This window comes from Phyllostomus discolor, chromosome 1 (assembly GCF_004126475.2).
Source record: "Phyllostomus discolor isolate MPI-MPIP mPhyDis1 chromosome 1, mPhyDis1.pri.v3, whole genome shotgun sequence".
NCBI classification, from domain to species: domain Eukaryota; kingdom Metazoa; phylum Chordata; class Mammalia; order Chiroptera; family Phyllostomidae; genus Phyllostomus; species Phyllostomus discolor.
The window spans coordinates 205,077,104-205,102,212 of NC_040903.2; the positions used below are offsets into that span (position 1 = coordinate 205,077,104).

The window sequence follows — 25,109 nt, forward strand, 5'->3', positions numbered from 1 at the left end:
TGAGGAGAACACACTGTCCGTGTGAGCACAGCACCCATCCCAGACACAGGCACCTCTGTGGCAGTACCCAGGCACAGATGCTGCCTACACCAGCCAACCTCAGCTCAGGGCCCCTTGCAACTTCTGACAGTGAAGTGGCTCATTTCCATTGGCTTCTTTCTCCAGCCCATAGCAAGGAGACATTAAGTTTCCCTTCTGAAGGCGAGAGGAATGGTTTTGCTCATGATTTACCTTTCCAGCTGTGTGGGAGGGCAGAGCAGGATAGAGTGCCCATCTGGGTAAAGAGATACATACGCAAACACTGAAAGGATCCCTCCTAGTTCTTAATCTTCTCATCAAACCTTGCCTGATGCTCTTTTAAGTCAAAATACTAATATAGAAATCTGTCATTTAATCTCTTCTCTGACTTCTTCAGCAGGCTGAAAGACCATGCTGGCTCGGGGATGCCTGTCACTGATTGTGGGGAGGAAGTTTGTATACATATGATGCAGTCGGTATAACACGCAAATCTGATTGTTGTGTTAAGTGTCTCATTTTCTAGCAGCACGCCCACCAGAAGAGCACAAAGCAAGGTCACCGCAACAGGCATTTTATCCATGTGTAAAACACACGGGTGCACACCGGCAAACACACGCACTGGGGTGTGGTTATGACCTTTAAGAGGCAAGGTGAAGGCGCCTCCCCCGGGCATCCCTCAGAGGACCAGCGCGTCTTCACCGAAAGCTGATCCTGATGATTTGTTCCCGTTTGAGTCATGCCTTTTGCTGCTGGTTTGTGTTCAGTGTTTTCTCGCTGACAAGGGACCGCGAGGGGCTGGGAGACTCCCCATCACTCGTCCTCTGGGACCTGTCATGTCGCACACTTTGTTAGCTGCACATTCACTCTACACTATACAGTACCTTGTTGATGTACTCAGTAAAGGCTTATTTTAAAACAAAACTACATTGTGTTTATCTGAGTAAGTTTATTGGTTGAAAGCTGATACGTTTTAATGATGAAGAGAAATGAAGAATGGTTGAGGAGGATACAGAAGGTGGGCAGAAATGAAGCAGGTAATAGGATTCTCCTCTTTCTCCTACCTGAAGACAGCATTGGGGGTAAAATGTCAATTGAGTCTTTTCATACGAGGGATTTACCTGGAATCTTCATATTCTCTTCTATTTCCTAAATTGTGTGTTCCCACAAATACCTTTGAAATATATACACGTACCTTGAGATTATTATTTTGCACTTGTGGAATCCATGTTGTTTAGTCTCCAGTAAATACCAGTGTAGTTACCTAGTCAGAGTAGCGCTTCCCCCTGCACACTATTGGTTTAGGTGTCACTTTTCCTTCAGAATGTTCCTGGTCCTTCTCTACTTCAGAATTTGTTATAGTTCATCCACCTACACTTCTGATGAGCACTTAGGAAAATGTATCTCTTCCGATGCTGAAGTGTGAGTCTGGGTTAATCTCATATCTGCTGGAACACTGTTTGTGATTTCCTCTTGGTCTTGTCATTTATGATACATTAGACAGAGACCGAATCAGAAAATATAATCATAATACTTTGGTTAACTTGTATTCATTATTTGTAAATCTCTTTGGAAATGAACTGAGAAACAGTGATAACAAGTGAAATTTTACGTGAAATAATAGGTGGTTTTGGTTATTATATCAAGAGTTACACACCTTATTCTATGAAGACAAACCCTGGGTTGAGGCTGTAATTCTTCCGAACAAGTTACTAAACCTCTGCCCCACTCCAGGCGCTGTGCTGGGACAGAGGGCTCCCAGACCAGTAGCCCGCCGTCTTAGCCGGGTCAGGCAGACTTCTGACTCTGCAGTGTTCCTCAAGTAGCACATGTGTTCATTCTGTGTGCTGACTCCTCACCCACTTCCACTGAGGGCTGACTGTGCAAGGTTCTCCTGGAGACCCAGACAGACTGTGACTCCACTGCTAAGGAGCCCACATATGTTTAATAAACTCATGTTCTTACTCCGTGTGGTGTCTCAGAGCCCATGCCATTATTCCACGTTCACTCGTTAAACTCAACAGAGCACCTAAGGGGACGAAAGAGACACACACACTCCTGGTAAATTTGTTGATGCATCCATCTTACATATTAGATGATCTTGGTGCTTAAAAGATGAAACAAAGCAATTGTGCACTGATAAAACCAGAACACAATTTGAATTAAATTTTCCCATTTACACCAAGCAATTTAAAATGTAGGAATTGTATTTCCTGATTACACGTGCAACCTCTAAAATGTCCACTGAGGGCAGAATGGAAGTCAAACTAAAAGAAGAATAATGGCGCCTGATGATTATTGAGCATCTATGTTTACTCTGTGCTTTCCAAGCGCTGTGATGTACGGGACAGCACATCGTGTTCAACCCTGTGAGGAGTGTTCTCTTGGTTGTTCGGAGTTTACACCTCAGCCTCCTGGGAGTGGAGGAGTCAGGACCTCACCACAGCCTGACTCCATGGGTATCTCACTGTTTACTTGCCTCTTAATAAGTTAACTAGCCCTAAGACTGCCTGGCCTTTAGGACAAATTCATACTCAATGTTTAAGATATTTGATGACGGAGATATTATAACCTCAGCCTGGATGTGTATATTAATTACTGTTTTTGAAAATCAAGGGAATCTTTTTATAAACCTGAAAACATCTATGTCTTTGAAATCCCTTGGTAATCCATTCCCATAGTTTGCCAGAAATTCTGTTCTGTGATTATTTGACGGCTGCACGTTGATCTGAACTGAGAGGTTCAGACAGAATGCAGCGATGTCTGCACCCACAGGGCGAGCTGAGAGAACTATTAGAAGGACTCGAGTCAGGTTATTTTTAGGAACGAATTGGTTTTATACTTGAGACTTTGCTCTCAGTGTTTTGTAGATGCTGCTAAAGATGCTCATATGTGAGGATCTAGCTGGACATTAGCAAACCAGGTTCTAGGTTTACATTATTTTTTTTGTAGCAAATAGAGAATATATGCTCTAGAGCACATTACACAAGCTTTATATTCATTATTATATACAAAGTTAAGAATAAATAATTTTCAATGTTATGCTTCAAATCAGATATCATTTTAGCACACACACCAACTGATATTTCCATTTGTTCTTTTTCTTGGTAAGAAGTCTAACTAGATAAAATTTTCAATATATACTTAAGGGAGTTCTTATCATTACAACCACATATTAAAACTCCGTATTGACGCAATGTTTTCCTAATCAAATATAAAAATATGCCAGCTCAGTCTGCTAAAATCCCTGGTTTGGGTAGTATGGGCCTTTGTTAGTTTTGTTTTCATTCAGCAACTGTTTGCTGCATAAGCCTGTTTTCCAGGAGAGTTAAATTTCTATCATCAAAAATCTATTCAGGCACCTGCTGGTATTCCGCAAACACATGGCCTGGGTCATTGCTGCCATTTTTGCCTCCTTTGTGTGTTCACTCCCCTGCATTTACTCAGCCACCCTTGGTAGTCCCTGCCGTACATGCTCTCTCGCCTGTGTCTGCTTCTCTCTTTTACCAGCTCTCACATGACTTGGATCCTTCCTCCAGTTTGCCACCACTCGAACCTGTCCTACACACTGTAGGACAAAGGCTACTCTATTAAGAATGCCTGTCTGTGGCTCTATCTTATTCTCAAAAAATATCCCATTGCCATTATTTTCAATATGGCGTTCAAACTCTTCATGCAACATGTTATGTCACACCACACATTTCTCCCAGGCATTCCTACCAATATTTCTTCCTCAGGCATGTGTTTTATTTTAGATATATAAATTTAAAATGAATAAGCCAGCTCTCAGGCTACCTCCAGGAGATCTCAAGCTTCTCATACAGCTGTAGTTTTGCTCAAGGTCTTTTATTCTTTGACATTTACTTTTGCCTTTGCCTGGTGATACATTTGACTCTCAAGTATAGTTCAAGTGTACCTCCCTCCAAAGCCTCTTGAATCACACCTGTCCATCTTGTGACCCCTCTGGTGCAGTTAATAGAACTTAAAAACACTTTTATTTATAGCACCTCTGTATTCTAATTTTTCCTGGGTCTGCCTTTTGTCTGGGCCCCTGGAGACAGAGCACCTGTTCTGTCCATTGTACCTCATTCAGCGCTGAGGAAGGTGTTTAACCCAACAGGTGCCCAGTACACATTTTTGGAGGACGTGGGAACAGAGCACATGGGGCACGGAGCACATGGCAGGCTCCTTGCGGGATAAGGTCTCCACTCAGCAGCAGCTCAGGTAATGGCCAATTTGTCCATCTCTACGTTTGGATGACTTAACGATAAGCCTCAGAAAGAGCTGTGGAGTTCTGAAGTGTGTGAAAGAAGCTTTGCTCAAACACTACAATACGCATTTTACAAGAATCAGCAGAACAGATTTTCCTAAAAATCTCTTGGTTACCCATTACTATTTTTACACAAATTTTGTGTTTGGGATTATTTGCTGGTCACATATTAGTCTGACATAAAAGCTCATAGAGTCGCTATGTGTCTATTCTTATGAAGGCTGGGAGAACTATTAAAATGATTTGAAGAACATCCCTTTCACACTTCACAATCTCAAAACCTGAGCCATCTTACAAAGAAAGCATATGAAGAAATATCCTAAAGAGGAGTTCTAACGAAATGTCACCATCATGAAAAGTGTGGTAGCCACTATGTCAAAGTCAAACACTTTGACAGTTTGCTAGTCCAAACGCACTTTCCCCGTGTAAAATGGAGATGGGTGATTTTTTGGGTTTCCATCACCAATGTCCAAAAAGACAGTCGTTACTCACTGTGCTGTATCCCACACCTAGAACACAGCATATATTATCAAAAGTTACACCTTTTATTATCTGGGTTGTCAACATGAAAATAAGGAATTCTTTTCTAGAAACGGTATTCCCATAAAGAAGGAGGCTTTGGACAGTGGTGGGGATTAAGAACTCAGACTGGAATCAGATTGACTTATTCTGAAAACATGGCTCAGCCACTGACTCGCCAATTTGCCTTGTTAATAACTTACACTTTATGGCCATTGGTGTCTACTGTTGTAAACAGAGACAGTTAGTCTAACGCACACGGTGGTTGTCAGAATTGAAGGCATGTAGAACAGTTGATACAGTAGCTAGCTCTGAATAAATGATATCTAGCACCATTTATTTTTCATCCAAACCCAAGCCACACACACAGGGTGACATTGCCAACTTTACGTGATGACCCAAACTCCTTGAGTATTCAGATTAGAACGAAGTGTAAGGATTCCTATTAAAAGACAAATGGTATCCCTAATCGTGGAAATGCATTGTAAGTTGGGTTTTTAAATATTTTCTACTCGATTTTCTGGCTCACATTCACAGCAAAATGACAAAAGTCTGTGAGATTATTTTTTTTAAAACCACGCTATTTTCATAGTTTAAAGCTGAATACCAGAAATGGCAAAATGCATTTGACTTAAGATACGTAGAGGGTATGAAGAACTTGTCACAAGCCTTGTCTGTTAAGAGGGACACCGTGTGTTGTCTCCAGTCATTTCTGCTTCTGCAGAAACCTGAAGGCACCAACGAATTATACAGTAAGATGTGTGGCTTAGAATTATATACCTACTGGCAGGATGTTAAAGCTGAGTGGGTCTGCAGAGATGATATTCTCTGCTGGCATTTTTTACACCAGCAATATTGGCTTACTTACAGTATAAATATATCTGTCTGCAGTTGAGAAATAAACTCTTGATTCCCTCCACTTTAGACTCCTTTAATGGCTTGTCTCCACTCGTCACAATTTCATTTCAGTTGTTTCATTCAAAATTGTTAGGCTGGTTACTTCATATAGACAGAGATTGTTCTAATGATAAATATAACGGTGACCATTTGCTGAGCTCTTACTCCATTCAGACCATTTTTGTTACATAAAGGCTTTGCCTAAGTGTCCTCATTTCATCTTTATAACCATGTGGTAAGGACTTTTTGGATTGAAAAAATTACGTGATTTGCTTAATATTCGCCCACAGTTCATTTATGCCAAAGAAAATGTTTAGAAACACAAGTCCACCCTACTACATTTATTTATCCCAGAGTTAAACAGGTTTCTTAACTGAGTGCCAGCATTCTACTGGAGTTCTAAGCTTCCTTTGATTTCATGTGATTGTGGGTTGCAGTGCTGAAGTGATATTACTAGAAACGACACTGGAAGCTGCTTTAGGAAACCAAGTCTCCTCTGCCATCTTCATCAACACTTTATGTCCATTCCATTCATCATAGAGCTTAGCTTCTGAGGGTGACATTCAGATGCACTAAATTCTTCAAATCTTAAAGACGTTTCTCAGTCGGACACAGTAGGTGTCAGTCCATTTCTGGAGCTCATGTAATTTTTTAGCTGCAAGAAACCATAGGCATTATAAAAATGTTCAAGTCCAGAGAAATGAAATGACTTTCCCCAAGGCCACACATCTATTTTGTGACAAAGCTCAGACAAAGACCCAGGTCTCTGTAATCTGTGACTTTACTCAGAGAGTCTTTCTTTAAAAAGTAGTGTTGAGCAATAGATTTAATCATATGCGAGGCATTTTGTGCAGTCATGCACTAAGATGAAATAAGAAAAATGGGTCTTTGGTTTAAATTCAGACAAATGCAGACAACTTTTGGAGCCACGAAACACTCTTGATCCAATGAGCTGAAATATTTTCCAGTGTCAGAGATGGTAGCTATTTCCTTAAACCATTCTCAAGAATGATCTTAATGAAAATCAAGTTGGTCGCTATCACAGACACAACCTACTGCTACTCCTAATTTTTAAAGTAACCCTGTAAGGTAAGTATTTTTGTCCCTGTTCACCAGGAGGAAACATCGACTCTGATATTAAATGACTTCACAGTGGCATAGGGGTACTCATTAGAATATTCAGGAATTGAATACTGGTTTCTCTAACTCTCAAGCTTACATATCTCCCTCTGCACCACACTGAACTAACAAAATTAGAGCTACAGACTTGATTAAAGTTGAAGAATTAACAAGTAGGTATAACAAGCTATGAACAATAAAATAATTTCCTCTTTATGTTGCACCTTAGATATTTAGTTTATAATTATTCATTAAACCTTTCTTTCTTCAGTGGGTTAACAAATGCATGTATATTTTAGAAATGAGGAATCCAGGTCACAGGAAGGGTAAGTAACTCCCTCAAGGTCACACAGCTAGAAAGTGGTGAATCTAGGATTTAAATCTGAGACCACAATAAATAGATAGGCTGCATCTAGCAATAGAAGAGTTGAAATGACATTACCCTCAGAGGCAGTACAGATGAATTTTTGAGTCGGGCACTACAATGATACTTTCAGGATTTTTAACTGTAAGACATTAAAGTGATACTGGAGACTGTGAGGTATAAGGCAAGTGCAAGTTCAGCTCACTTATGGCAGAACCAATATATATGCAAAGAGGGAGTTTTCAAGAAAGGATTGTCATCACCAGTGACTCATTTTGGTGGTAAGTTAGGAGGACCTAGGAGGGGTGGTGACCTCTTTACTGTGGGTAACAGAGAGGCTGTCAGTGCCTTTGGTCAAAATGGAGAAGTCACAAGAAGGGCCTGAAAGATTTGGTTGGAAGTTCCAAATGGACGAATGGCTGTTCATGTCCATGGTCATGGAAATACAGGACTGAATCTCTGTTCAGATGTTGGAACTGGTTGAAGATTTGGGATCTGGCTTTCTGAAGAGTTAAGCACCAGCATGTCATCATGTATCGAAGAGAAGGCAGGTAAGGCTGGAACTCTGGGGACTGTCCTCATTGAGGGGCTGGGTAAGAAACAGATGTGGTGAGAAGAGTACAAGGATATCAGAGAAAGTGATGGAGGGGAGAGTTCAGGGAAAGGAAAAGTAGTCAGGAATACCAATCCTTGCAGGGAAGTCAACACGAAAGATCGAAAGAGTCCTTTGGATTTTGGATTTTGAAATCACAGGGTAAACATTTTAGGGAGGAATTATAAAAGAATTTCAGTGTGTGTAAGGCTGATTATAAGGAGCCAGATAGTAAGAAATAGAGATAATTTATAGGAATGCAAGAAGCAAGACCTAATTTGAGGTCAAGTGTTCAACTAATGCACAGGATGCACACTTCAGGTGCTTAGTAGATGTTCATTGAATGACTAATTTAGTGCTTTATCAATCCAGAGAAATAGATACTACCCTCACTTAAATACTAAAAATGGAATCAAATAAACAGATGGAAGTCATATTCTATAATAGACAGGAGTGTGAAGGGTAGGAATAAAGAACACTGAGTCAACTTCATAAAGAAGTCGGTTCAGTTGATACCAGGCAGAGGCTAATGCTTACAAAGCCAGTGAAGATGCAGAAATAGAGGCTGAAGTACTGAAGGGAGTGTCAAGTGATATCGAAAGGAAGCAAAATGTGGAAGATACCAGCTGATAGAATGTGGCCCAAGGCAAGTAGTATAGGGGCAGTGGAAACCCATCAGGGCTGGGTTGAACTGCCATGGACTCATAGACCATTGTTGAGTCATTATGTCAGCATTGCTTGCAAGCCCCTTTGAATGCCAAATGATACAACATGCTCCTAATAAAGAGGTCTTGGAGCCCAGCCTGGCTAGCAGGATGTAAATTCTGCCCAACATCACAAGTTCCCCAGAGAGACTGTAGGCCTCTGGAAAATAGAAGACAGCAGGCTGCCCTGGCAGCTGGTGAATGGCAAGCGCCACAACAAATTAATGGCCTGGGGAGAAAAACTCTAAAGACCTCACACATGGAAAAGAGCACAGCCCTAGCTAGGGCTTAAATCCCAGCTCTGCTACCCACTACCTAGTTGAGCTTGAACAAATCTGGGGAACTGCCTGAGCCTCAGCCTGTCACTTTTAAAGTGAGACTGATGACAAAACTTTCCTTATAGAGATATATGGGTTAGAACTTTGTAAATTGTAAATTCTATGCCAATACTTACTTTTCAATAATTGTCATTATTATTGGTAAAGCCACAGAGGTGTGGATCTCTTAGGAATAGTACTAGCAAAGGGTAGCCCTGTATCTGACGTACAGTTCTAAGGAAAGGGAGATTTATTCTTGAGTCTACCATGGGATGTTTTTAATACCAGGTTTTACCAGCGGTTGATCCTTGAGGTCAGGTAGAAGAGTTCATTTTCTATGACCAACAGTGCTTCTTGGTTGGAATGAAGGAAAGGTTCTTTATACAATAGACATATTTTTAAGCATACCTGCAATTTGTCATTAAACTCTTATTTACAGTAAAATGTAATAAAATTCATTTTGTGGGCATAATGTATTTGCATATATAATATGTTCACATGAGTGCATGTAAAAATTTACATGTATGTTACATGAAAATATCTATATAGCTATCTTATTTTCTTCGCTCACTCCTAACAAAATGGTCTTCCAACGATGATGCACTTATTCTGGTTTCGCAGTGTAAACCTCTTGCTAAAACAAGCTGTCTCTATGCTCCGATGGAGTTGCCACTGCAGAATCAATCCCGGTGTGCTCCTGGCTCCTGTCCCTGCCCAGCTTCTTCACTGGAAGGCGAAATGGCACTTCCAATTTCCTGAAAACACCCTGAAGCTCGGGGAACACATTGGAGAAATCAGGATTGATTGTATTCTCTGCTCTCTTTGTCTTTGTCAGGGTTGGTCAAAGTCAAGTTAGAGTTTCCAGAGCGAGGGTAGCTTAAGGGGATTCTATATTAAGTATAAACAATTATGATTTGGTAAAACATTCAATTATTATGAAGATAGGCATGGAAAGCTTAGTCATAATTTTGTCTTTGGAACCAGTCATTCACATCAATGACCAATTTGCCTGATAACTGAATACATTTATTTGTTAGGAACCAAGTTGCTAGAATGTTGTAAGTGGATGCTGTATCCTTTGAGGCGTGTGAGTTCTGTGTGGATCCCCTTCATCCCTGTATAAAATAAAACAAATAACTATTTGGAAGACATATTGCAGAGAAAATCTCCCATAATGCCAGATTAACGATCACCTCTGCTATCAGGTTTATTTTACAGGTTTGGGGAAGTCTTGATTTGATTTTCTTCTTTACAACTCAAATGATACTTTTATTTCAAGTGTTTCAGATATTCCCAACAAAACATTCCTCTCTTTCCTGCCTGGCTATAATTTTGTGTATACTTATCGCATTTATGACATTCTGCCTTCCATTATTCATCCATCCATATTCTTTGTCTTCCTCTCTCCTAAGTAACTTGCAGGCAAGGACTTGAACTGATAGATGAGTGAATTCCCTGGAGGCACGTAGCAGAGAGCCCTGCACTTAGTGTGTGCTGACTTGGGAACTGAGGTAGCTGTTCAATGGCATAAGCTCCAGAAAACAACAGATAGGGGCCCCTTTGCTTGTGTCTGTAGGGAAGAGGAAAGTGGAGGCTGTGGGCATCCATCACTGAAGGGGAAAGACAAGGGCTGGTGTACTAAGGCTTTCTAGAGTAATGGCATTGACTGAATAACTGTTAAGCGCAAAACCAGCATGTGAAGAATGACCTGTCTGATTGTTCATTGATGAGTGAAGCCCTCTGCTCAGGACAAGAAAATGACTGATAAGAAACTTCTGCTAGAAGATGAAGGGGTTCCTTCTTTTCCTTCTTTAATTTTCTTCTTCTCCTCCCCCTCCTCCCCCTTCTCCTCCTCCTCCTTCTTCTCCTTCTTCTCTTCTTCCTCTTATTCCTCCCCTCCATCTCGTCCCCTTCTTTCCCCCTCCCCTTCCTCCCCCTCCTCCCCGCCCCCTCCTTCTTTCTCCTCTCCTCCTCCTCCTTCTCCTCCTCCTCCCCTTCTCCTTCTTCTTCTTCTTCTTCTTCTTCTTCTTCTTCTTCTTCTTCTTCTTCTTCTTCTTCTTCTTCTTCCTCTTCTTCTTCCTTTGTCATCAAATTTTGGCAGATAATTGAGACCTAGATTCAGAACAAAGAAACATTTAGACATTAAAATTGCCCAGATATCTGGGTCACAAAGAGACTGACTTTACATAGCATCTTCATGAGCCCATTTTGATACGTTGAAATGTGCTGCTTTCCTTGACGTCTACATGTATTATTTTGTTTAACATATTTGTATGAACCCAAGAACTTCAAACACTGTCCTTCTACATCTATCTCACTCTGCCTTATTAGTTTTTACAAAACATTTTTGTGGGAACTTTTTTGTTGATTTTAAGGGTGTGGGTCTGGTTGGAAATTGTCATTTATTTTGTAATTGGAAAGGAGTTTAGATACAGTCAAATTCTTCTCCTTCTAAAGAGATGAGTGGCACGAAGCCCAGGGAAGTTATGTGACATTCCTGTTAGGGGACTATGCCTGTCATTTGGCCAGGATCCAAAAGTCTCCGAACTCTTATTCAGGTCCTCTTTTAGTTACAATTTATTTCACTTCTTTTGCACATGTTTATTTTTTTTTATTGTTTTTAAACATAGCATCCCTATTTTCCCCCTATGTGCTCACCTCTGCCCTGCCCACCCCTGTTCCACATTCAGTCCTGTCATTGTCCTCATCCATGGGTCCTTTTTACATGTTCCTTGGCTTGACCCTTCCCCTTCTTTCCCCCATTATCCCCCTCACCCAGCCCTCGAGTCACTGTCAGATTGTTCTCTATTTCCATGTCTCTGGTTCTATCTTGCACAGGTTTATTTTTATTTACCCAACTAAACTGTAACTTTTTGGAGGACTTGAAGTGTTTAACTTCTTTTGATCGCTCACAAACAAGCTCGTCTTTGAACGCTGTTCTTCACAGTAGGTCCCACTTCAAGGATTAATGATTGCTGTGGGCAGCATCATTGGCAGAAATTGCTGCGGGTGAGGAAATGGATAGACAACTTCACTAAAAAGGAGAAATAAATACTTTAGAAACAAGACAGATAAAGGATTATTTTTAAAATTGAGAATAATGTTTTGTTTTTACTGTTTTTTTAAATATTGTTTATGCTGTAAGAGTTGTCCTACTTTTTCCCTCTTTTCCCCCCTCTACCTAGCTTCCCCCATTCCCTTAGGCAATGTCCATATCCATTCCCATGTCCATGGGTCCTTTATGTGGGCTCTTTGGCTAATCCCTTCACCTTCTTTCAGCCAGTCTCCATCTCCGCTCTCTCCCCTCTCTCCCCTCTTAGAGCTGTGAATCTATTCCATGATTCTATGCCTCTGATTCTATTTTGCTTGTTAGTTTATTTTGTTCATTAGATTCCACATATAAGTGAAATTACATGGTACTTGTCTTTCACTGGTTTATTTCACTTACCATAATAATCTCCATATCCATCCATATTGATGCAAAAGGTAAAAATTTCTTATTTTTAGTGCTGCATAGTATGCCATTGTACAAATGTACCACAATTTTTAATCTACTCATCTACTGATGGACACTTAAGCTGTTTCTAGATCTTAGCTCTTGTATATAACACTGCTGTGAACATAGGACTGCATGTATCTTTTGAACTGATATTTCAAGATTCTTAGTATATATTCAGAAGGGGAATCACTGGGTCAAAAGACAGCTCCATTTTTAATTTTTTGAGAAAATTCTCTACCATTTTACACAGTGGATGTACCAGTCTGCATTCCAACCAACAGTTCACTGGAATTCCCTTTTCTCCCCATCCTTGCCAGCACTTGTTATTTGTTGATTTATTAATCACAGCCTTTTTGGCAGGTGCAAGGTGATATCTCATTGTGGTTTTAATTTTCATGTCTTTGATGGCTAGTGATGTTGAGCACTTTTTCATATGTCTTTGGGCCATCACTATGTTCTCCTTGGAGAAGTGTTTATTTAGGTACTTTGCCCATTTTTTAATAGATTGTTTGTCTTCTTGGTGTTGAGTCATATATTTTGCAGATTAAACCCTTGTCCAGTGTATCAACTGGCAAATATGTTCTCCCATACAGTGGGTTCCTTTTTCATTTTGAAGATGGTTTCTTTAGCTGTGCAGAATCTGTTTAATTTGATGTAGTCCCATTTGTTTATGTTTTCCCTCATTTTCCTTAACTTAGGATTTTGACAAAAATACTGTGACATGACATTTCTGAAATCTTATTGCCTATGTTTTCCTCTAAGATTTTTATGGTATTGTAGCATATATTTAAATCTTTTATCCATTTTGAGTTTGTCTTGGTGTATGGTATAAGTTGGTGGTATAATTTCATTTTTTGCATGTATCAGTTTAGTTTTTCCAACCCCATTTATTGAAGAGGCTGTCTTACTCCACTGTATGCTCTTGTATCCTTTGTCAAATATTAATTTACAATAAATATGTGGGCTTATTTCTAGGCTCTCTGTTCTGTTGCATTGGTTTATATATCTGTTCTTATGCCAATACGAGGCTGTTTGGTGACAGTGACTTTATAGTATAGCTTGATATCAAGTATTGTGATTCCTCCAACTTTGTTTTTTTTTCCTCTCAAGATTGCTAAGCCTATTTGAGGACTTTCTTGGTTCCATATGAATTTTGGAATATTAGTTCTAGATCTGTGAAATATGCCAATGTAATTTTACTAAAAATTACATTGAATCTATACATTACTTTGGGTAGTATGGACATATTAATGATGCTAATTCTTCCAATCCATGAACATGGGATATGCTTCCACTTATTTTTATCTTTTTCAATTTCTCTCTTCAGTATCCTGTAGTTTTCCAAACACAGGTTTTTACCTCCTTGGCTAAATTTATTCCTAGGTACCTGTTTTTTGTTGTTGTTGCAATAGCACATGGAATTGGTTTCTTTGTTTCTCTTTCTGATAGTTCATTATTGGTATATAAAAATGTCATCATTTTCTGAATATTGGTTTTATATTCTGCTGCTTTGATGAATTCATTTATTAGGTCTAGCAGTTTTGGGTGGAGTCTATAGGATTTTCTGTCAACTGCAAATAATGACAGCTTTAATTCCTCCTTTCCAATTTGGATGTCTTTTATTTCTTCCTTGTCTGATCACTGTGGCTAGGACTTCCAGTACTATATTAAATAAGGGTACTTAAAGTGGACATCCTTATCTTGTTCCCAATCAGAAGGGGAATGCTTGTAGTTTTTGACCATAGAGTATGATGCTGGCAGTGCATTTTTCATGCATGGCCTTTATTGGATTGAGATATGTTGCCTCTATTCCTACTTTTTAGAGAGTGTTTATCATAAATGGGTACTGGATTTTACCAAATGCTTGTTCTGCATTTATTAATATGATCATGTGGTTATTTATCTACATTTTTATGTGATGAATCACATTTATTGAATTGTGCTTATTATACCAGTCTTGCATCCCACTCAATTATGGCATATGATCTTTTAAGTGTATTTCTGGGTCTTCTGTGCTAATATTTTGTTAAGGATTTTAGCATCTATGTTATCAGTGCTATTAGCCTATGATTTTCTTTCTTTGCTGTGTCTTTATCCAGTTTTAGAATTAGGATAATACTGACCTATTGAAAAGAGCTTGAAAATCTTCCCTTCTCTTGAATTTTTTGGAATAGTTTGAGATGGATAGGTGTTAGTTCTTCTTTGAAAGATTGGTAAAATTCACTAGTGAAGCTACCTAGTCCACAACCTTTATTTGTTGGCATTTTTAAAATTATTATCACTGCTTCTATTTCATTAGTATTTATTGGTCTATTCAGGTTTTCTGTTTCTCCTTGTCTCAGTTTTGGAAGATTCTATGTTTTTAGAAATGTATCCATTTTGCCCAGCTTATCCAATATCTTGGTATATAATTGTTCATGGTATTTTCTTACAATCCTCTGTATTTCTGTGATATCAGTCATTACTTTCCCTCTTTCCTTTCTGCTTTCATTTATTTGGGTCTTCTCTCTTCTTTTCTTAATCAGTGTGGTTAAAGGTTGCCAATTTTATCTTTTCAAAAACCAGATCCTGCATTCACTATTTTTTAATTGCTTTTTTATAGTTTTATGTCGTTTATTTCTTCCCTAATCTTCATTATTTCCTTCCTTCAATTTGCTTTGGGTTTTGTTTGTTGCTGTTTTTCTAGTTCTTTTAGTTGTAAGATTAGATCATTTATTTGAGATTTTTCTTGCTTTTTTTGTTGGCCTGTAATGCTATGAACTTTCCTATGAGGACTCTTTTCACTCTGCCCCACAGATTTTGGGTTGTTTGTATTTTTTCCAGGTAACTTTTTATTTATTCCTTGACCTCAAATGATAACACATTCTTTATTCAATAACATGCTATTTAGCCCCATGCATTCAAATGTTTTTAAGGGTTTTTTAATTTGAGGTTAATTTCCACTTTAATGCCACTGTGATCCAAGAATTTGCTTGCTATGATCTTAATTTTTTTGAATTTTCAAAGCTATTTTGTGTCCCAACATGTGGTCTGTCTTTGAGAATAATCAAATTGCACTTGAGAAGAATGTGTATTTTATTATTTTCAAGTGAAATGTTCTACAAATATCAATAAAATCTATTTGATCTTGTACATGGTTTAAGGTCACTGTTTCCTTGTTGATTATTTGTCTGGAAGATCTATATGTTGGTGACAGGTGGAATGTTAAAAATCCCCATACTTTGACTATTGCTATTGATCTTTTTCTTAAAGTTCACTAAGATTTTCTTTACAAATTTTGGTGTTCTTATATTGGGTGCATATGTTTACAAGGGTTATATCTTCTTGTTGGGTTGATCACTTTAGTTTTATGTAGTGACTTTCTTTGTCTCTTATTTTGGCCTTTGTTTTAATTTTTTTTTTGTCAGATATAAGTATTGCTATCCCAGTTTTTTTCACCTCCATTTGCATGGAATATTCTTTCCATCCCTTCACTTTCAGCCTATGTAAATCTTTTGTTTTGAGGTAGGTCTCTTGTAGGCCACAAATATATATAACTATATATATAACTATATATATATATACTATATATAAACTATATATAAACTATATATAATATATAAATATATATTATATATAAATAATATATATAGTGTTTTCTTATTCATTCAGCTACCCTGTGTCTTTTGATTGGAGCATAATCTATTTACATATAAGTTTGCTATTGATAGCTACCTATATTGCCATATTTTCTCCTTATACCTATTCTCTTTTTTTAATTTCTATTTTTTCTTCTTTTTAACAGCAGTTCCTTTAACATCTTTTGCAGTGTTGCTTTGGTGGTAATAAACTCCTTTAGCTTTTGTTTGTTTGGGAAGCTCTTTATTTCTCCTTCAATTTTAAATGATAGCCTTGCTGAGAGGAGTTGTCTTGGTTGCAGGTCTTTGCTTTTTATTACTTTGAATGCCTCATGCAAATCCCTTCTGGTCTAAAGTGTTTCTGTTGAGAATTCAGCAAACAGCCTTATGGGAGCTCCCTTGTATGTAACTAACTGTTTCTTTCTGCTTTTAAGATTCTCTCTTTGTCTTTAAACTTTGCCATTTTAAGCATGGTGTGCCTTGGTATGGGCTTCTTTAGGTTTGTCCTGACTGGGACACTCTGTGCTTCCTGAACTTGTGTGATTTTCCTTCACCAGGTCAGGAAAGTTTTTATCATTATTGCTTCAAACAGGGTTTCTGTCCCTTGCTCTCTTTTTTCTCCTTTTGGTAACCCAATGGTGAAATGTAATGTTATGTTTCATGTTGTCCCAAAATTACTCTAAACTGTCCTCATTCTTTTTGTTGTTTTTCTTTTTGTTAGACTAACTGGGTGTTTTGACTTTTTAAAATTTTTTTTATTTTGACCCTGTCTTCCAAATTGCTTATTCAGTCATCTGCTTCATCTAGTCTGCTTTTAGCTACTTCTACTGTATTCTTTATTTCAGATATTATATTCTTCCTTTGCAACTGATTCTTATTCAGAGTTTCTATGTCCTTTTTCATGTTGATATAGTTCCAGCTAAGTTCTTTGTAGTCCTTCCTAAGTTCCTTCAGCATCCTTATAATCAGTGGTCCCCAACATTTTTGGCACCAGGGACTGATTTCATGCAAGACAGTTTTTCTTTTCTTTTTTTTTAAGATTTTATTTATTTATTTTTAGAGAGGGAAGGGAGGGAGGGAGAGAGAGAGAGAAACATCAATGTGTGGTTGCTGGGGGTTATGGCCTGCAACCCAGGAATGTACCCTGGCTGGGAATCGAACCTGGGACACTTTGGTTCCCAGCCCACACTCAATCCACTGAGCTATGCCAGCCAGGGCTCAAGACAGTTTTTCCATGGACCATGGAGGGGGGAGATGGTTTTGGGTGTCTTATCTTGCAAACTGTTGTACAGGTGTTGACAGCACAAAACAAAACAATACTAAAAAACAAACAAAGAAACTCAACAAGAAGAGAAAAATCAACACAAAAGAGCAAATAATAAGAAAAGTGAAATAGAAGAGTAAAAGAAAAAAAGAAGGATATGAGAAGATGAAAGGAAATACAAATGGTTATGAGAAGGGAGAAGGAAGAAAAACAATAAGAGTAGAGAATAGGAGGAGGAGAATAACAAAGAATAAAGAAAGAAAAAGAATAAAAATAAGGCAAGGAAAGAAGAAATCTACAGAGTAAGAAAATGAGAAGGTAAAATAAGAGATATAAAAGAAAAATAGAGGGGAAAAATAAAAAACAGAAGAAAATGGAAAAAATAATAATAAAGCAATGGAGAAAGACAAATTAATGAAAAATAACCAAGTGGAATTCATCTCAGCAGAGTTTAGTGTCTGCCTGCTGGGCTCTCCCTTTGAATACTGCTCTGATGTGGTCTGAAGCTGGTGTGAGCCAGTATCAGATGCCATCCTCTTCTGGCCCTCGGCAGTCTTTTTGAAGGCACAAAGGGTACACAGTTTGTGGCTGCCTCTGCTAAGTGTGGCTGCACACAGGAGCAGCCCAGCAGCCCTGCTAGTCTGGCTCTTTCTAGTACATGACCCAAGGGTGGGTCAGCAAAACTTTCAAGGTGACTTCTTCATCCTGTCTCTGCCTGCTGCCCTGCTGTCAGTCTCAGCTGTTGAACTGACTGTTTCTGAAAGCACTTCTGGTTGAATCAGGAGGATGGGACCCCTAGATCTCCTGTGTGGGGGCAGTTGTCATTCAGAATTCAAGGAAGGTGGTGAGTGTGGTTTCCCACACACGAGCCACACACCGGAATCTATCAGGGATTATTTCCTTGAAGTAAGCCCTAGTAAGCAAGTAGGTAGGGCCTATGGTGCCCAGAGTTTGGGTCCGCCAGAAACTAGGAGAATGATTCTATGAGCTATTCTATGAAGGGGAAGCACCAGTCTGGTTCCTGGGAAAGCATAGGGAATGGTTGCACCACAAAACCAGTCTCTGACACCCCCTGAGTCTGCCTACGTCGTTGTTTCTTCAGCAGGAATAACATAGAGGGTGAGGAAAGAAGAGAAAAAAGATTCAGGGTGAGGCCAGCAGGATTCCAGAGGGTGGGATGAGCAGTATCCCACAAGGTGGGATCATTGTTTTTCTCCAGGCTGATTCCACAGGGGCAGGCTTGCTCTTCTCGAGACAAAAATGGTCTTCTGTGATATCAGTGAGTGACCGACACAGGGATCCCAGCAACTGTTCCTACACATCTCTACGCAATGCCTTGCACCTTCCCTTTGCCAGAGGTCAAGGTGTGTGGCTACCAATCAACAACCTGTGCTTTGGCCCTTTAAAAAAAAACAGCAATGTAGCTCTTTCTCCGCCTCCCTCCAACAGATAAATACCCTGCCCTTGCCACCTTTCACCACTGGATGCTACCTGGGCAGCTGATCTGAGCTCTGGCACGCTGTGTTCGGGAGCCCTCTCTGGGGTCCAGGCTTTACTCCCCTCTGGGGTAAGTTCCCAAGGCTGTGCTATCTCTCCACCACCCCAGCCTGCTCTCGGGGGGAACAGGCCAGCATCTTTTCCTGCTGTGCCCTTCCTACCAGTCTCGAGGTGCTTTCTGCCTGTCCTGTGTTAAAAGACTTCTCTTCAGGTCATCTTCGGTTGGTCATTCCAGGTGACGGTTCCCCTTTATTTTATTTCCACTTTGGTCTGGGAGCAGGTATGAGAAAGATCCTTCAATTCTGCCACTATCTTGTGCCCCCCCACTCTGTTATTACTGTTTTCAAAATTGGACTAATGGTAGAAGGAATAAGAAATGCAGATAAGTGAAACAGCTCTAAATAGCTACAGTTCAGAGCAGTGCTTGAGAAATATCTTCAAAGGGTGCTTGGGAAATGGGAAGAAATTAGTTTTTCCTGCTGGGTGTGTGTGTTTGAATGGTAGAATGCAGGGATTAACCAGGTAAAAGGGGAGGCCTGGCTTTGGCCTTCCCAGCCTGGCCTGGCTGTCAGTGCTGGTTAGCAAAAACTTGAATCTTTGACATGAAGGGTTCAGAATCACCACTGGTCACAAAGAAGACACCTCTAAGGACCCAGAGCTCTTTGGGGTCTAATTACAGTGCAGCTGGTGAAAAGTTCAGGCAACCTGCAGCGCCTGCATCTAGAACAGCAGTCCCTGACTTTTTTGGCACCAGGGACTGGTTTCATGGAACAATTTTTTTCCACGGACCAGGGTGGCAGGATGGTTTCAGGATGATTCATGCGCATTCCATTCAAGCTCATCTCCTGCTTTGTGGCCCGGTGCCTAACAGGCCGGGACCAGAACTAGTCGAAGGCCCAGAGGTGCTACTTTGTCTCTCTTGTTAATATCAATGCAGGCCTCTCCATCTGACAGTATTTAAGCCTGTACCTCGAACTCCCTCTCTCTCTGTCTCCGTCTCTCTCTTTCAACTTCTGTCATCTCTGTTTCTGTCTCTTTCACATTTTTTCAAGAAAAACCACTTAGGGAGCCCAGTGTTTTGTTTTCCCCCAGCTACATTTGGCTTTCAATAATTCCAAAATACAGTTGGAAGTAAGGAGTATTCTATATTTCAGCAATGGAAGCTCTCTCCATTGGACAGTGCTCATCACTTTTGCTTGAGTTTTGCCTCAGTAAGTCACAGGTTTTCTGGGTGTTAAGACTGGTAGAAACATATTATGCATTTGAAAATGTCTATAGTATACAAGTCACCTAATATCAACTGGACATAACTGGGAAGTTGTTTTAGTTAAATTAACAGCTCATTAAATGTCTAACAATAACTTATACAGACATACACACAAACATTTAAGTAGACATGAATTTGCCAAGCTTTTGATGTGTAGTGCTCAGGTATTTGTCCACCTGTGGAACCACTGATTGAATTAATATTGTTTTCTCCACCAAATGCATCAGTTCTGATTTCCTGTGTGCATTCTTATACTGGGATGAAAACACTTAAACACTTGGAGAGTGACCTGAGCACAGAACTACAATATAGTTTTAAGTTTCGGCCCTCTTGATCCCTGCTTCCCATCGATTTGCCATGAATGTTTTCCTAAACCATTCAACCAGGTTTCCATTCCAGTAACTCCCTCCCTGTACTCTTCCTTTATGTTTTTTTTCTAGAAAATATTTGTTCCTATTTATAATCACAGTACAAAAGTTTGGATCTCTTGGTAAATGTAGAGCTGCCAGTCAAGAGCATGTGTGAAAATTCTAGAAGAATACTGAGCAGCTGCAAGAACCCGTATATCATGGGCGCAGTCAGTGCATTTCACTAGGGCCCGAGCACACAGTGATTTTCTGGCATATTGACCAAAATACTGACAAAGTGAAACATTGGCACTGAACTTTCTGTCACATATATGCCAGCTACTGAATATCTAGTTTGAGTAATTTTGGGAAAGCTACTCCTGAGATTGGACCCTCCAAAACAGGAATCTGTTTATAAAAAATATGTATTTATTGTTACATATTTAAACTTCAGTTGCTTACAAAGTCTTCTCCAGTTGATGCAATACATGTATTGAGACACTTTTTTCCACTTCTCAAAAGGTTTTGAACTTGTTGGGTTTTGGGTGCTTCATCTATTTGTTGTTTCATCTCTTCCACACTGGCAAAATGTTTCCTTTTGAGGACTTTTTTCATTAAGGGAAACAAAAACGTTGCTCAAGGTGAGATCCAGAAGAAAGAGGGGTGAGGCAAGGAGTCACCCTCTTTTTGGTCAAAAACTCCTGAACACTCAGTGTGACGTGGCAGGTGCGCTGGTAAATTGCCCATCATGAAATGGGCAAACAGGCTGGAAGAGTCCTAAAAAAAAAATGCCCTGAGGCCAAGCACAGCCTCTTACAACGACGCCAGCTGGTACACCAGTACAGATGGGTTTCTAGAATACTCGCGAAGCAGGGACAGCCTGTACTAAGGGACCCACACCCTAGAAGATAATTTCATTTTTTCAGGGTGCCCCATCATAAACACTTTATGCCTCAGTTTCTACATCACTAGAATGGTAATATGATAATGTCTGTCCCATAAGTTCATCACGAGAGTTGATGAGTTGGCGAGCCTCAAGCAAGTAGCCTCCTGCATTTCACAGTTTCACACTGCGCTCAGCACGTGATAGCTCTTATTATTCCTCCATGCGTGGTAGGCCATGGTGGTGTCTCTAAAACATTGTTTTCATCATTGATGCCAGTAAACAGGTTGCTCATTTTTTTCTCTGAATATCCCCTTTGCTCACGACATTGTAATATTGCAGATATATTGTGTATTTGTTTAAGTACTGTGACAATTTGGAGGGCTATACATTCTTGGAACATCTAAGGTTCTTTCCTCTTTCCACAAGTCTCAGTTTTTTTTCCCATTGGCAATGGTAAAACCCTCTTTGAGAATGCATAATCTATTGGATTTCAGATGATATCTCTCCCACCCAAGACATAAGGGCACTGTGTTAGACTAGGGTTGACTCTTCATAATACAGGGTTGAGCAAGCTTTGAACTAGGGGTGAGTGTACTATTTCTTCCCATGAATGTGTCCCTCCTGAGATAGATCTTTAGATAGGGGAGTAACTGAGTTAGACGACTCAGGCACATCAGTAATGTTTAGATGTGACATGCAATTAGAGTCCGTGGTTTCTACTTTTCTTATTAACCACACTGGGCACTTCCTGAGGTACTAGGGGGTCAGGACTTCAACAAATGAGCTTTGGGGAACACAATTTAGTCTATAATAATCTGCTACCTGTTGTGCAGTGGGCATTCAACAGTGAATGAATGAATGAATGAAATTTTTGCTAAAATTGTTAAATTAGCAACTCTACTGATATTTGAGAATACTGATGTGCTTAGGAGATAAAATACCATGGTGATGTTTCTGTTTACTCAGTGACTCATCACTGAAAAGTCACGGCCATGAGCAGCCTGCCCAGACGTTTGTAGGGCCTTGGGCAAAGGTGAGAGAGTGGCCCACCATAGCTCTAATCTTTCAAAAGCTGTAAATCTTATCAACAGCGTGTTTTAAACATGTGCAGTTCTCCTGCATCAGTGATCAGCCTTTCAGAATGACCTGGAAGGCCAGGCAGTTTTGAGTTTATAATCATCAGACTCCCAAGTTCTGCACGGAAGGTGAAAAGCACAGAGAGAGCTTGTTCCCAGCCTTTTCACCCACAGGGGGGTTCCATCCTGAACCCTAAAGGGCCTTGCGCGCACACACACACCAGACATGTACTCTCCTTCCCCCAGATACGTGGGCCTAAAGGTGTTGTAAGCGTAGAAAGAGAGACCCACTGAAGAAGCCCACCTAGGCCCTGGGAGGTTTGGGGTAGAAATTCTGGAACTTGTCTACTTAAGTCATAGCCTAGAGGTGTTCTCCAGGCTTCAGACATTTATGCCACCTTTGCCCTGCATACCCCTTGTCCTCATGGGAGGGTGTGGGTCACAGGTCTGTGGGTGGTCCTGTGGTCAGTTGCAGATCCCTCAGGAACCCCCATGAGTTTTGAAAGTATTCCCATGCTCTGAATTCCCTGAGGAATGTTCAGGAGGGACAGAACATTCTGAGAAAATACATTCTGAGGGTCAGGGCTTTGTCGTGTCCAGAGCTAGCTAAGGGAGGCAGCCGTTTCACCTGGGAATGTACCTCATTCATCCCTGACCCTAAATACTCAAGGTCTCTGCACCTTTGAGTCTCCAAATGGACCACGTCACCACTTGTGAGGAGACTTGGGTCTGGAAACGTGAGAACAGGTTTCAGGGAGAAGCAGATAGTGCACGGGCTCCTGGACCCCTTGAGTGGGGCCCACCCTCCCCTGCAGCTCCCCTCTTGTGCCCGGGTGAGACAGCACAGAGGCTCGTGAGTGATGCAGCCCTGTCAAACCCTGGACCTCTCTAGCAGGGTTTTTGTCACTCGGGTCACTAAATGCTGCTTTTTCAAATTATCGATGGTTGCCTCCCTGGCTGTGCTCATAGCTTCAAGGGGAAGAAAATAAGCCAATGCTTTTGTTCACCACATAGAATAATTTATAGGTGAGGACCAATGTACTCGTTAGAGAACAGCGTGCGGTCTGCACCTTTCCCAGGGGAAGGGGCATTATGCTAAGCAGGGTGGCGGGCTTCAGTTCCCAGGGTGGAAGGGCAAGACCCTTCTAATGAGTTACGTGGCTGTCTTCACCCAGCAGGGGTGCCTCACTTTGTCGTCAGAGTTCTTGTTTAGTCAAAGCTGTATTTCTTTTATTTATTTATTATTCATACATCATTTATTTCCAGAGAATTGCAGCAGTTGGAAAGAAATGTGTGTGTGTGGTTGGTGCTTTCGGGAGGCTCTCTGGAACAGAACTTTTGAGGAGAAAATTCTGACAGGAGAAGTTTGAAGCTCACTTTTCCTCTCCAAGCACCTATTCTTTTTTTTTTCTTCCAAGTGATTTTTATAAAAGATTTTTGCTCCAGTACAGTTGCCTCCATTTCCCTCCCAGCACTCTCCCTCCGCCCCAACCACTCCCACCTCCTACCCTCAATCCTGCCCCCTTCAGCTGTGTCCAAGCTCCTACTCTAGCTCCAATTCCCTGCTCCAGTTAATCACGCTGCCCATCCTGTTATTTTTTAACTGTTGCCAAACAGAAAAAGGTGGCTCCTTTAGATCTTTATCCTCTCTCACACACCCTCCCTGCCCTAGTCCATTTAAGTGCAGGCTTTCATTGCCCTTCCAATGACATCCAAGGGGTTTGTCAAAGCCACGAGTCTTTGCTTGAGCAGGCCCTTGGGGATCTTAGGTCCTCCACTCTCCCCACTTCTCACAGGATATCCACAGACATGTTGGTTTTTCCTGGAAGTGGTCAGGCCTTTCTTCCCGTTCACCTTTGCCCCTGCTCTCACTTGGGCCTGATGATTGCTTTAGCCTTTCTCCTCCCCAAGCACTGACTCCCTTATCATGGATCTCCCAGTAACAATTCCTGGTTCTCTGGGGATTCCTTCCCCAACCACCACATCTAAACCCACACCTACAGCCTCCCAGTATTATCCATCATACTTCATTATGTCCTTCCTGACAGGGCTCACAGATGCATTAGCTCTAGTCTCACGAATGTGGTTTTCATTTAATGTTTTCTCTGTCTTGCTCTCTAACCATCACCTTCCTGATGGCAGGGACTTCATCTGTGTGGTTCACCTCGCATCACAAGGGCCTTGCACTGCATCAGGCCCAGAGTGGCCATCCAACAGCTGTCTGATGAATGAATGGACGTGAAGTTCCAGCTTTTGGAAATGGTCTGCTACAATTCACGTGACTTAGAATGTCTGCCAGAACATATTCTCGTTTATAAAGGATAGCATTCTAATCCAAAGGAATTGGATGATAGTGATAAAATTTTAAGTGTCAGGGAACAATGAGAAATGTGTTTGTGGGTATATGTGAGATATTTTCTAAGAAACAGAATACTCTCAAGAAAATACCACCATCATGCATTTGTGGTAAAGTTTGAAAATCGCATTGTCATAAATGAAAGCAACTCTCTGACCATGGACAAACCTGTAAAACAGTCTACTGGTATGTTTAAATTCCTCTGTGTTTGGGGAACATAGTTCAAATTGTATTTTGTTAAGGTATATAAAGGTATTTTTCCTTTGGTATTCAAGGAACTCCTGATACCTATGACATCTCATCCCAAGTGGTTAGTAGAAGTGAGGTGTCCATGTGTTGGGCATCTGGAGATTAGTTTCAGCCTCCACAGCTTTTCCCTCAGTGGCCACACGTAGAGACATTTTCAAGCTGGAGAATGTGGTGACAGGAGACTTGGAGCTCATTGACACTGAAGTGGGCAAGGGGAGTTTGCCTGTCTTGCTACCATCCTATAGGTAGCCCAT

General features: G+C 40.5%; 1 protein-coding gene and 1 long non-coding RNA gene across 3 annotated transcripts in view; one reads left to right on the forward strand and one right to left on the reverse strand.

Annotated features, from left to right (window-relative positions):
- The window catches only part of LOC114492138 (leucine-rich repeat transmembrane protein FLRT2-like), a 128,294-nt gene that overhangs the window by 92,879 nt on the left and 10,306 nt on the right, over window positions 1-25,109 (forward strand). The gene's annotated exons all lie outside the window — the stretch shown is intronic.
- On the reverse strand, window positions 139-20,186 carry LOC118497680. Its single transcript, XR_004900201.1, has 4 exons — window positions 19,981-20,186; window positions 8,254-8,263; window positions 6,275-6,280; window positions 139-152 (listed from the first exon to the last, which is right to left on the reverse strand). It is a non-coding gene; the product is annotated as an uncharacterized LOC118497680 (long non-coding RNA).